Here is an 11,707-nt window from a genome sequence, read left to right as displayed (position 1 = left end):
TGGGCCTATTAGAGCTCATTTGAGCCCATTAGGGTTTTAGTCCCTTATCCAAACATCCAAACCAAAACACAACATCAACGAGGCACACCGCCACCCGACACGGCGGCCGGTGGCGGCAGGAGGCGGCAGCCACCACCCTACGGTGGTGGTTTGAGATTTCTATTATTCCATTTTTACATTTTACAATGAACTCTCAAACTAAACACACACACTACACTAAATACATACACACCCGCAACCACCCTTGTGGTGGCCGGCGGCGGCGGTGGCACGTAGCGGTAGCCACCACCTCATGGTGGTGGTGGTGACTTTTCCATGAACTCCGGCTAAACACAACACCCAAACACACATATTGCTAATGGAAATACAACCACACACACCTAATCACGACGTAAAACATGCACACAACCACCTTTCACAGTGACTAGTGGCAGCGAGAGGTGGCAGCAACCGGCGGCGCACGAAAAACCCGATGAAACAGTTGTAGCGGCGGCGGCGGCGACGGCTTGGCAGAAAGGGACGAAGGAACACGTCCGAAGGTGGCAGCATACCGCCATAGCGTCGTCAACAGCACCCTTGGCCTCGTCAACTGCACCAGCGATGACGATGGTGGTGGTTTACGACCACCACATCAACAACACCCACCCGATGGCGGAACATCGAGTCCTTCACGATGGCAGAAGGCAGGAGGAGAAGAATAAGAAGATACAGAGGCACGGTGGTGGCGTAACTGTCATGCTTAATGTCCGGCGATGATTCTCGGCAGCATGCTCAGTATCCCGATGGTTTCGGTGGTCCCTATAGCGTTTGGATGGCGAGGCAGCGGCGGTAGTCGGCTGGACTCGTCGGATCGGAACACGAATGAAGGGTGTCAGCTGGAGGTTAATACGCGGTGGTAGGAAGGACCGGAGATGACGGCACTGGTGAGGGAGGTATAAGGGTGGGGGAGGTGGCGGTTGTAGATGGCTTCCTTAGGGTTAGGGTTAAATCCGTGGGTGACGGGTTTATATACATGATCCCGCAAACTTGTTTCCATAATGGCAATTTCATCCCCTCAACCTCATTCCCTTTTTAATTAAATTCAACTAATTACTACGGAGTCCCTGACTTTATAAATAATTATAAAATGAGTCCCAAACTCACGCTTTTAACCCGTGACTTCTAAAAATGTGGCAACTAACTCCTCGAACCCAAGACTCTGAATATATAATTATTTATTTCAGGCTACCATTCGTTCATTAATTTATTTATTTAACTAATAAATAAACGGGGTTTTACAGAGACTATTGGATTAAGTGTCTAAGCCCATAACTATAAATGGTATGTACTTGACCCAAGAGTAGCATGATCTATTTCGGGTTGCCTTCACCAGAGCATTTGGGATGATGGATATTCGAGAAAGAGGTTGTTTGTGATTTATTAATATATTATAAGAATAATATATTAATTGATAAATCATATTATTTAATTAGTATGGGTCAAGAATTTATTTGAAATTAATTTAGTGATCAAAAGAGACTAACTAAATTAACGAGGACGAATTAAGTAAATCAGTGATACTTATAGTTTGAGCTAATGGTCTATGTTGATTATATGGACTAAATCTTTGTGGAGTCCATGAATATTTAGTCCAAAGGGTTTATCATATGGATTATTGGATTAAAGGCCTAAGAATACGGATTAGGGTTTACAAGTTAAAACCCTCGGAATTCCAAACTATATACTGAACCCCTAAGCTTGCAAAATTGGCCACTAGTACTGCAAGGTTAAACCCTAGCCGATTTTGTATGCTTCGTAACCCCTTTATCATTATCCTCTACTAGTTCATGGTGTTTGTGACTTGTTTGAGGCATCACAATTAAGGTGTTAAGCTCTTAAAAGGCCAAGAACTATACACTACAACAAAAGGTAATCATCTAACTAGTTTTTTTTATGATTCATATATCAACTTTGTATGTTATTTAGGCTTCATGCTTTGGAAAAATAATATTACATGTATAACTCGAGAAAACTTAGATCCAAAGCATTAGGGTTGTATGTGCACTATAGGAGTGTTATAGTACATAAAACTCAATAGTTTTTTGAACGATTTTGAAACATAGTTACCTCTTTGAGTCATTTCCTCTTGTTTTTTTTTCTTTTACTTATTTTTTACCGGTAATTGTCGGTTAGCACAAGATCAAATTTGAACAAAGAATGTACTTTGTTGGTGTTTTTTGTACAAATACTTTACTTGAATGGTGTTTTTTGGACATACCAAACTTGAATGATATTTTTTTGAACATTTTTGAAACATAATTACCCATATAAGTCATTTTACCTTTATATTTATCAGTTTGTAGTTTTTCCACCCCTAAACTTTTTAAAATGTCTCTTTGACCTCTTTCACTTTGAACTCTGTAAAATATTACTTTTACCTTCATTTTCTTAACTTTTGTGTTTAACCTCCATGGTATATATAATTTGATTTTCTTTAATAACTTTCGTATGTTAACAAAAAAAACTATTTTTGCGTGCTTGTTTTTATATATGTGTCGGTATACTCTCAAGGTGATCAACGTTTCCACGTGAATTTAGAACTTTCGTTCGTTACTTTTAAAAAATAAACTTGTTTTTTCTTTATGCACGTGTTGGTTTTAATTCGAGATTGTTTATGTTTCGACATAATTTTCTTTACGTTTTCGTGGTTAAATTTTATATATATTTCCTACGTATGATCAATGTCACATATAATAATTTTTGTTCGTTAACTTAAAAAAAAATAAAAAAATAAAAAATAAAAAAAAATTCATATATATCATTGTCAATTTTCATAATTACATCTATACATTTATGTACATTTAAATTACATGTATATTATAAAAGCTATAAACTCTTACACACACAAACATTCACACACACACATATATATATATATATATATATATATATATATATATATATATATATATATATATATATATATATATATATATATATATATATATATATAATTAATTTAGTCATATTTAATATATTAAAAAAATAAAAAATGTACAAGGATATAAATGAAATTATACCTAAAAATGTATTATATTTCAGTTTGTTTACGTTTCGATGTAAGTATTTCTACGTTTTTTGTGCTTAATTTTATGTACACTTTCTACGCATGAGTCAAATCACATATAATAATTTTCATCAGTAAACTTATAAAAAAAACTAATTTTATGTGCTTATTTTATCTATGTGTCGATAGAAATTCAAGGTGGTCAACGTTTCGACGTAAATTTAGAACTTTTACTCATTAAATTTACAAAAAACTTACTTGCTTTTTTTTGTGTACGTATTGATATAAATTTGAGTTCGTCTAAGTTTTGATATAGTTTTATTTATATTTCAAGCTTAATTTTATGTACGTGCTTATTTTTTTCGTTCGTGTTTATTTTTTTTTTACATTTTGACGTATTAACGATTTTATTGATAAAAGTTACATCGAAACGTAAAAAAAAATAAGCACAAACAAAAAATAATGAAGCTACATGTTATAACATTAGGTAAGAGTGTTATAGAAGAAAATATGAGTTACAAAAGTAATAAAGGAAACCATATGTTTATTCCAAGAATGACTTTTATGCCTTCGGATGAAATGATTCATTTCGCATTTCAAAGAAAACAATATCCACTAGTTTTATGTTTGGTGATCACAATAAACAAGAGTCAAAGACAATTACTATATATCAAAGGTGAGGGTTGTTTTTTAGACGGTCAATGTTTATTCATAGATAATTGTATATTGCATTGTTTAGAGTTAAAAACACAGATGGATTAAAATATAATTTTTTGACAATGAAGGTAAACTTAGCAATATGATATCTGATGTTGTTTTTAAATAAGTTTTTGGAAATTTGTGATTCATAATGATTATTTATAATATGTTAATACTTTTTTATTAGTATAGATTCAATTATCAGTTTATTCATATTTTTATTGTATTTATTTTGAAAGTTTACATCAAAAAATATTTAATTTTACACCTTGATATTCAACACAATTATTTAAAATATGTTAATAGTTTTTTATTAGTATAGATAGAATTAGTTATGTACTTAGATATTATTTTATTTGTATTTATTTCAAAATTTTACTTTAAAAAAAATTTAATATTTACACCTTATATTTAATATTTTTAATCAAATTATATATTATACGTGTGTCACACTTAGTAGAAAATAAAGTGGAAATACATAACAAAAAACACATAACAATTTTCTTGCAAATTTGATGCAACATATTAACATAACTCAGATAACTCAGCTACATGGTCACAATTAGGATGTGATGTAAATTTTTTTTATTTTTTTATTATGTAATATTTAATTTTTAGTTTAATTTAATAAAAAAATTAATTTTATTAATCATGTTTATTTTAATTTTAGTTTTTATTTCGTAAGTTAATCATGTGTTTGTTTAGTAACTAAATTTTTTTATATGTTTTAAAAATAAAATTAAAAATTAAAAGGAAATATGGTGAGTATTTCCTATATGGCTATATCAAAAGAAAGTAGGAGACGAGAAGAATTGATGCTAAGGCTGCTAGGAATACCAGTAATGTCATGGGTGTTATACCGACGTGTCCGACGTAGTCGACGTGAACACCACTGGCGGATTTAGGGGGGTTCCGGGGTGGCACCGGCAACCCCTAAATTTTCCAGCCGCAGTGAAAAAAATTTCGAAATTTTTAAAATTTTTTATTTTTTCTTCTATCGTGCAACCCTTAATCTTCCCGTGCAACCCCTACTATAAAATCCTGTGTCCGCCCCTGGTGAACACTATCCCTGTTGGCGTCATCTTTGTTGGCGTCATCTTTATTAGGTGTAGATGAATTCATGCTCGTTCACATCACTCTTGTTCTCTGCCTCTTACTCTCTTCTTCTTTTCTGGTGTCGTGCGTTAAGACCAACCCGTCTCCGGCGTCGACGTGGGTGATGTTGAGGTGGCCCGAAAACACGCCCTTCTTAGGCGTTAGCACTCCAGATAGCCTAATATAACATATAAAAAACAAGAAATCATGGCCGAAATTATAAAATTTAGCAAAGATTAGATCATTATGCTACTCATTTAGCAATGTTTACAAAAATTTGTTGCTAAATTTATTTTTAAGGTGTTTTAACACTAAATTTAAATAGTTGCTTTAACTTTTTTGATAGTAAACGGATTAGTTGGATAAAAATTGTTACATTAAACATTGAAAGGAAGATGATGTAAATAAGCCAAAACCAAAAGATTACAAAATGGTTAAAAATATTTTTTTTCATTTAAGAACACAAATTTTAGATAGATATTTTTCCGACAATCATACAATATTTATCCTACAATTTAAGCTACACAGTTAAATGAAGGTTTGGTTTTAGTGGAAGACCAACCATCCTAAAAGTTGAATGGCATAGCTAATTATTAAGTAGCTATAGCCTATGAGGAATTGAGGATATAATGCAACAGCTGCCATTATTTATTTTTATTTTTTAAATTCGAAGAAATAAATGAAATGACAGATTAATATTTTTTTGGAAGGACGATATATTTTTATTAGAAAAACTAGTAAAAAAATTAAGGAAAATGATTTGGGAGATTAACAAACTATTTTTTTTGTTTTTTACACTATTTATCATTGAACTTGTTTTTGATGTTCACAAAAACCATTATGAAATGCTATTGTAGATTTAGGCAGTCAAGTTGAATTTTTCAGCCAATATATGAATTTTTCGGTGGCTATATGAATTTCCCGACGAATGTATGAATTTCCTTGCGAAAATTGAAGATGTTTGAAGAACCTGAACTCGAAGCTGATGAAGGTTCATCCATTGAAGAAATGGAGATGGTCTCGTTTCTCTTTTTGCAGATCTGGAAAATAAAGAAGAAAATCGAGAACTTATTTCAAGGATTATGTCGTAGCTGTAAAAACACAAGCATGTATGTGATGGTGTAGGTGTGTTTGTGTGTGTGTGTCAGATATGATAAACCTATATCTGTTCCCTGTTCATCATCTTCCTAATCACCCACAACCTCCATCACTACTTTCTCAGTCAACCATACATCAAAAAAAAAAAAAAAAAAAAAAAAAAAGGAGCCAAGTGTGCACGCACGTGTGTGTTGGATCTGATAAACCCATATCTGCTCCCTATTCATCATCTTCCTGATCACCCATCGCCTCCATCGCTACTTTCTCGGTCTATCGGCCGCCTTCCACTATAAAACAAGCCAAACACCACTCATTCTTCAAACCACCATCACTAAACCTCCACCTTATACCACCTGTTAAATACCTCGAACCATTACCTTATACAACCCTAAATTCGCCTTCCACTCGTTTCTTCCATGGATGTTAAATCCGGTGAGAAGATGTTACTACAAAAAATTAACCACCTAAGATGGTTGAGCGCCTCCCTGACATGGTGCAAATTGATTTGTGTGTGTAAGTTTGAGAACAAAGCCTTTGATTTTGTTTATGGGTTTTTATATCTGGGTTTGAAGGTTCATCAATGGCATGTCATATTTTTTAACTTTGAGGGTTTGAAGGTTATCCATGGAAGAAAAAAGTTAAGATGTGTAAGTCGATTTTTGATATGTGTGTTTTTTGGTTTAAATGATTTCTGGAAAAGATTTTAAATCGTCGGAAAAGTAATTTTTGCCGGTGACTCACCGGAGAAGATGACCGGAGGGTCGTCGAAGATGACGAAGTTGTCGGAAACCTTTAATAACCGGTAATACGGGTATTTTTTTGAAATACTACAACAAGTTCAATGGTAAATGGTACAACAAGTTCAATGGTAAATGGTGTACAAGAAAAAGTGACTAAACATTTACAAAAATGATAGTTCATTTCGTTCTTAAGTCACTTTCCCAAAAAATTACAAGAAAATATTAGGTTATGCAACCAAATATTCAATTCATTTTATAGTGTTTATGTTTATTATATAGAGAAATTAAATATGCTCCTATATTTTTTTTCTAATTATCTTTTTATTCATATTAAATTGTTACAAGTGTATTAAAATATCATTAATTTCATAAATGTGAGTATGTCAATATTTATATGAATATAAAGATGAGTAGAAAGAAAATATAGAATGATTTTTAATTTCTCCAAAAGAAAAAAAAAAGAGTCGTACTTTATCTATAATAAAAAAAACACCTATTACAAATGATAGGTTAATAAAATATATGTCCTAATCACTTTAGCTGTTGATGCAGGATACAAGCAAGAACATATAGTGTAAGATATTCTATAAAAGATATTGTAATAGCTTACAATACTTCTAAAACTAAATATAAATATCGTTATAACATTAACATGCTCTATTTTGACAGGTATCCCTAAATTTTCTATATTGGAAAGCAATTATAAATAATTTTTTATCATCGTTTAAAATATACTAGGTGTGACATTTATGTATTACATGGATTTATTAAAAGCAAAAGTTTAATTTAAAGCTATAAGAATTACATATTTTTTAAAATGATAGTTTTACATAAATATAAAAGATGTAATAAATAAAGTAAGTAATTTAATATATAATATAGGAGATTTGAAAGATTATAGAACATTTATTCTGAAATTAAATAGAATGACCTACCTTACATATATAAATCTTACTAAAATGTGGATTTTAAATTTATGAAAATAAAAATTATAAAAAAACGACAAGTGAAAAAAAAAATAATTCAAAAACTTTTAGAAAATTACATGTATCAAATTCAATGACAACATGATATTTGGTAAAATTATTTTTATTTATTAGGAAGGATTTTGCAAAACTAGTTATTGAACACGTTGAAGGCAATTATATGTGTTCGGTGGGAAAAAGGGTGGTAATGAAAACAATATGTACAAATTACTAAAGAATTATGCTAATTTTTATCGACATGAATATGCTAAAAAAACATATGATGACAAATTTGATATTGATGTGCTAATGAACAAGATTTTGATTGCAAATAAAACTCATGTTTGTGGAGTTCGGTTTGGATTTGATTCCACTAATTTCGACCAAAGCTTCAAAGCAAAGCAAAAAACTCCATCATTCGATACCTACACCACTCCTCAAAACTTTGTATTTATTAGGGCTTTTTTTGGAAGAGGTCCAATTGAATAAAGTATATAATTATGTAATATGTATGTAGGTGCATATCATTTAGTACACACTTATAATGCATGCCATTTATAGATAATATTTGATATCATATAATGTAATCATAAAGAAAATGATTTTTTTTATTCCATTGAATAATTATTTGATTAAATGAATTTTGGTCATTTTTTGAGTTATATGAAATTTTATTGTATTTTTTTGAGTAAATTACACGAATGGTTCCTATGGTTTGGGGTAATTTGCATGGTTGGTCCTTAACTTGTTTTTTTAACTCAGAAGGTCCCTACTGTTTGTTATTGTTATACGCTTGATCCCTATTGTTTGTTTTTGTTACACATTTGGTCCCTATCTTATGTAAAAAGACAATTATTTAAAAAGGGTAGGGTATGTGAGGGGTAGGGTTGGGGTGTGTTTATTTAAATAAATTAAAAAATCAAGTGAAAATAGACTTTTTATGTAATACAGGGACCAAACGTGTAACAAAAACAAACATTAGGGACCTTCCGAATTAGAAAAATAAGTTAGGGACCAAACGCATAACTTACCCTAAACCATAGGGACCATTCGTGTAATTTACCCTATTTTTTTGGTTAATTTTCATTCATTGCTTAAGGGGTTTTATTTGTTCATTTTTAGTCACGTGATGGTATGGAATATAACCCATTTTGTTTATGTATTTTTTCATGACTTACTTTGAAAAATTATATGATCTTAATTAAATTACAAGCTATTATTAAAAACGATTGTATGTAATTCTATAGTATATTTGAGTTATAATGACACCCATGGGTTTTTATTTTTTAAAATAAAAAAAAATAAAAATTTTCAGTCAGTTGAACTATTATTTGATCAAAAGATCATTTCTACGTTATATGAATTTTTATTGTATTTTTTTTGGTTAATTTTCATTCATTTCTTAAGGGGTGTTTATTTGTTCATTTTAATCACCAATGGTATGGAATATAACCCACTTTGTAGATGGTATGGAATATACCCCAAATTGTTTAAGTAATTTTTCATGACTTACTTTGAAAAAAATATATATGATCTTAATTAAATTACAATTTATTTTTACAAATGATAATATGTAATTCTATAATACATTAACATAGTCAGTTTCAATGTCCTATATAATAGTTGGTACTTTATATGTTAGATGGGTAAAATACTTAAATGAATTATTAAGATGTAGTTGTAGTTTAACATGTTCAATGCTTTTCTCTTTTTCATGCTTCTTCAATAACATTATCACTTATTTTTGATATGTTGTAACTACATAAACATATTTATATTTTCTATCAAAGTTAAAGCTTTTAACAATAATTTTGAAAACCATTTTTCTACCAAAAAGGTCATTTAGCTCAAAAGTTAGTGTTATCCATCCACAACAAATATAAGGAATTTAAATTAAACAAAAATATAATGAAAACATAGAAATGATTGCAAAAAATTAGTAATTACTGTAAAATATATATTTTCATACTTTTCTATAAAATCCAATGCATATATTTTTAGAATACTTCTCACCTCCCGATCAAACGTAAGTATCACTATTCCTACAAAGCCTTGTACTCGAATTTTGAACATAAAAGTAACATATTTAACAAATAATTAAAATAGTACAAATTAGATAAATATAATATTGAAAGAATATAATATGTTCTTATTAGACCTTGGTTAGCAAGTATGACTTGGTTTTTTCACTTAGTCTTTTGGACATTCCAAACTTTATTCTCACATCCCAACCATTTGGTCAAAACATTGGCTTATTTGTCTATAACCATCATTTTTTTAACCTTGATCTCATAATTTTTGCAAGACAAGTAGTACCATTGTTGATCATCTTGAAACATCTTAATGGTTCCAAGAATTATTTCATAATTTCCCTATAGTAATAAGTAATGATAACATATGATCAAATTCAAGTATGAGTTATTTAAGATTATATTAATTTAACGTACCTCATCTAACTCATGTATAGCCCATATCCGGTAGAAAAGATTATTTATAAGAAAGTCATCATATAGTGTATACATTATGAAAGACGTTGTAGCACACGAACCCACGAAGCCACTTCACTTTTTTTTTCATTAAAACTATATATTTGTAAAGAAAGTGTAAAGATAGATACAATAAAAAGTGTATTTAGTTTATAATAATAGTAATATATAAAGGAAATGCATTCAATGAAATCTAATTTTTTTTAAAGTGATAAATTTCTTCAATCTGCTAATTAGTGAAGAGCTTTGTTGCTAAATATGTGTTAATCACATATAGACCTCAATGAAACGAAATTGAAAAAAAAAAAAGTTAGATGATATTATTTCTTAAATCAATAAACATAATGGTAACTAAAAAATATTGTATAAATAAATGGACATGGTAAGTCTTTAACTTAACACTTTGAATAATCATCACAAAATCGCTCTCATATTTGGATGCATAGGAATCAATCTATTCAACGCAATGTCCCAACAAAGTAAAAATCACTTGTCGTTCTCAAAAGATATATCAATTAAAACATTTTTTTTAATATAATAATAGTAAAATCTATAAAAGAAACATACTCTAATGATTTTGACCAAGAGTAAAAAAAATAGAAAAAAAAATCATTCATTTTTCCACAATAAATACAACCTTCATCTTTTCAAAAACCACACCATTTATTCGATGTCATTTTAATTCTCTTTGATTCCATTCTCTCCACTTCCAATTCAATCTCATTTGAAATTCATTCTACTCCTAGACAAGTCCAAAACGGATACAAAGAAGTCGTGTTGACATAAGCTTATATTAACACTGTTGAAGATAACTAGGGAAATCCACAAAAATAATCTGGTTTTTGGAAAACAATTATAGATCATTTTAAACAGCAAATTGGTGGTTTAGATCGTGAAACACATCAAATTAACTCAAAATGAAAGGGTATGCATTGAACTCCTTAGCGAGTTTAATGTCATTTTCACCCACAAGATGAATACTCATGTGTACTGAATTACTGAAGAAGAAATTTTAAACGCAATAAAAAATGAGCATCGCAAATAGCATGCCATGAAAGATTTTCAATACAAGGTGGTCTGGAATATTTTAAAAAACCACCATACTTTTAAGAAAGAAGTTATTGTATTTGGATTTTATTTTTCGTTTTGTACTTTCATTTACCGTTTATAGTATTTACTAATTTATTTAATGAAATGTTATTTTTATTTTTAAACTATATTTATTTTTTAAATAGAAGAATGTTTAATTTAAAAAATAATAATTTTAAAAATTAAAAGTGTTGGAAATGATTAGTGTTAACGTATGGACAACCTAATTAACAGTCGCTACCCAGCCCAGACCCCTTGCAGTAACGTCCAAAATATACAGTGTAACATTTTTATTTTAAATAAATCAAAATCATTCATTCATTATCCCAAAGGACGATTAAGGGTAAATGTATCCTCAAAATATCAGAGTAAAATCATAAACAGTCATTGCAGAATAAAATCTTCGAGGGATGCAGTGAGATCAAGCCAGACCCTTCATTTGAAACCAGAAGTACCTGAAAACATTTAAAACATAAACCGTAAGTACAA

The 11,707-nt window shown here is 29.9% G+C and overlaps 1 long non-coding RNA gene across 1 annotated transcript; it reads right to left on the bottom strand.

The window, feature by feature from the left end:
• Positions 1-4,197: 4,197 nt before the first annotated feature.
• LOC145011691 (uncharacterized) lies at positions 4,198-6,605 on the bottom strand. The gene is made up of 3 exons (XR_013664227.1): positions 6,123-6,605; positions 5,811-5,880; positions 4,198-5,018 (listed from the first exon to the last, which is right to left on the bottom strand). It is a non-coding gene; the product is annotated as an uncharacterized LOC145011691 (long non-coding RNA).
• Between the last annotated feature and the right edge of the window lie 5,102 nt (positions 6,606-11,707).

This window comes from Lactuca saligna, chromosome 8, assembly GCF_052625555.1.
Source record: "Lactuca saligna cultivar CGN05327 chromosome 8, ASM5262555v1, whole genome shotgun sequence".
NCBI lineage: Eukaryota > Viridiplantae > Streptophyta > Magnoliopsida > Asterales > Asteraceae > Lactuca > Lactuca saligna.
Note: the sequence above shows the minus strand (reverse complement) of the source record. Positions and strands in the feature narration are given on the sequence as shown.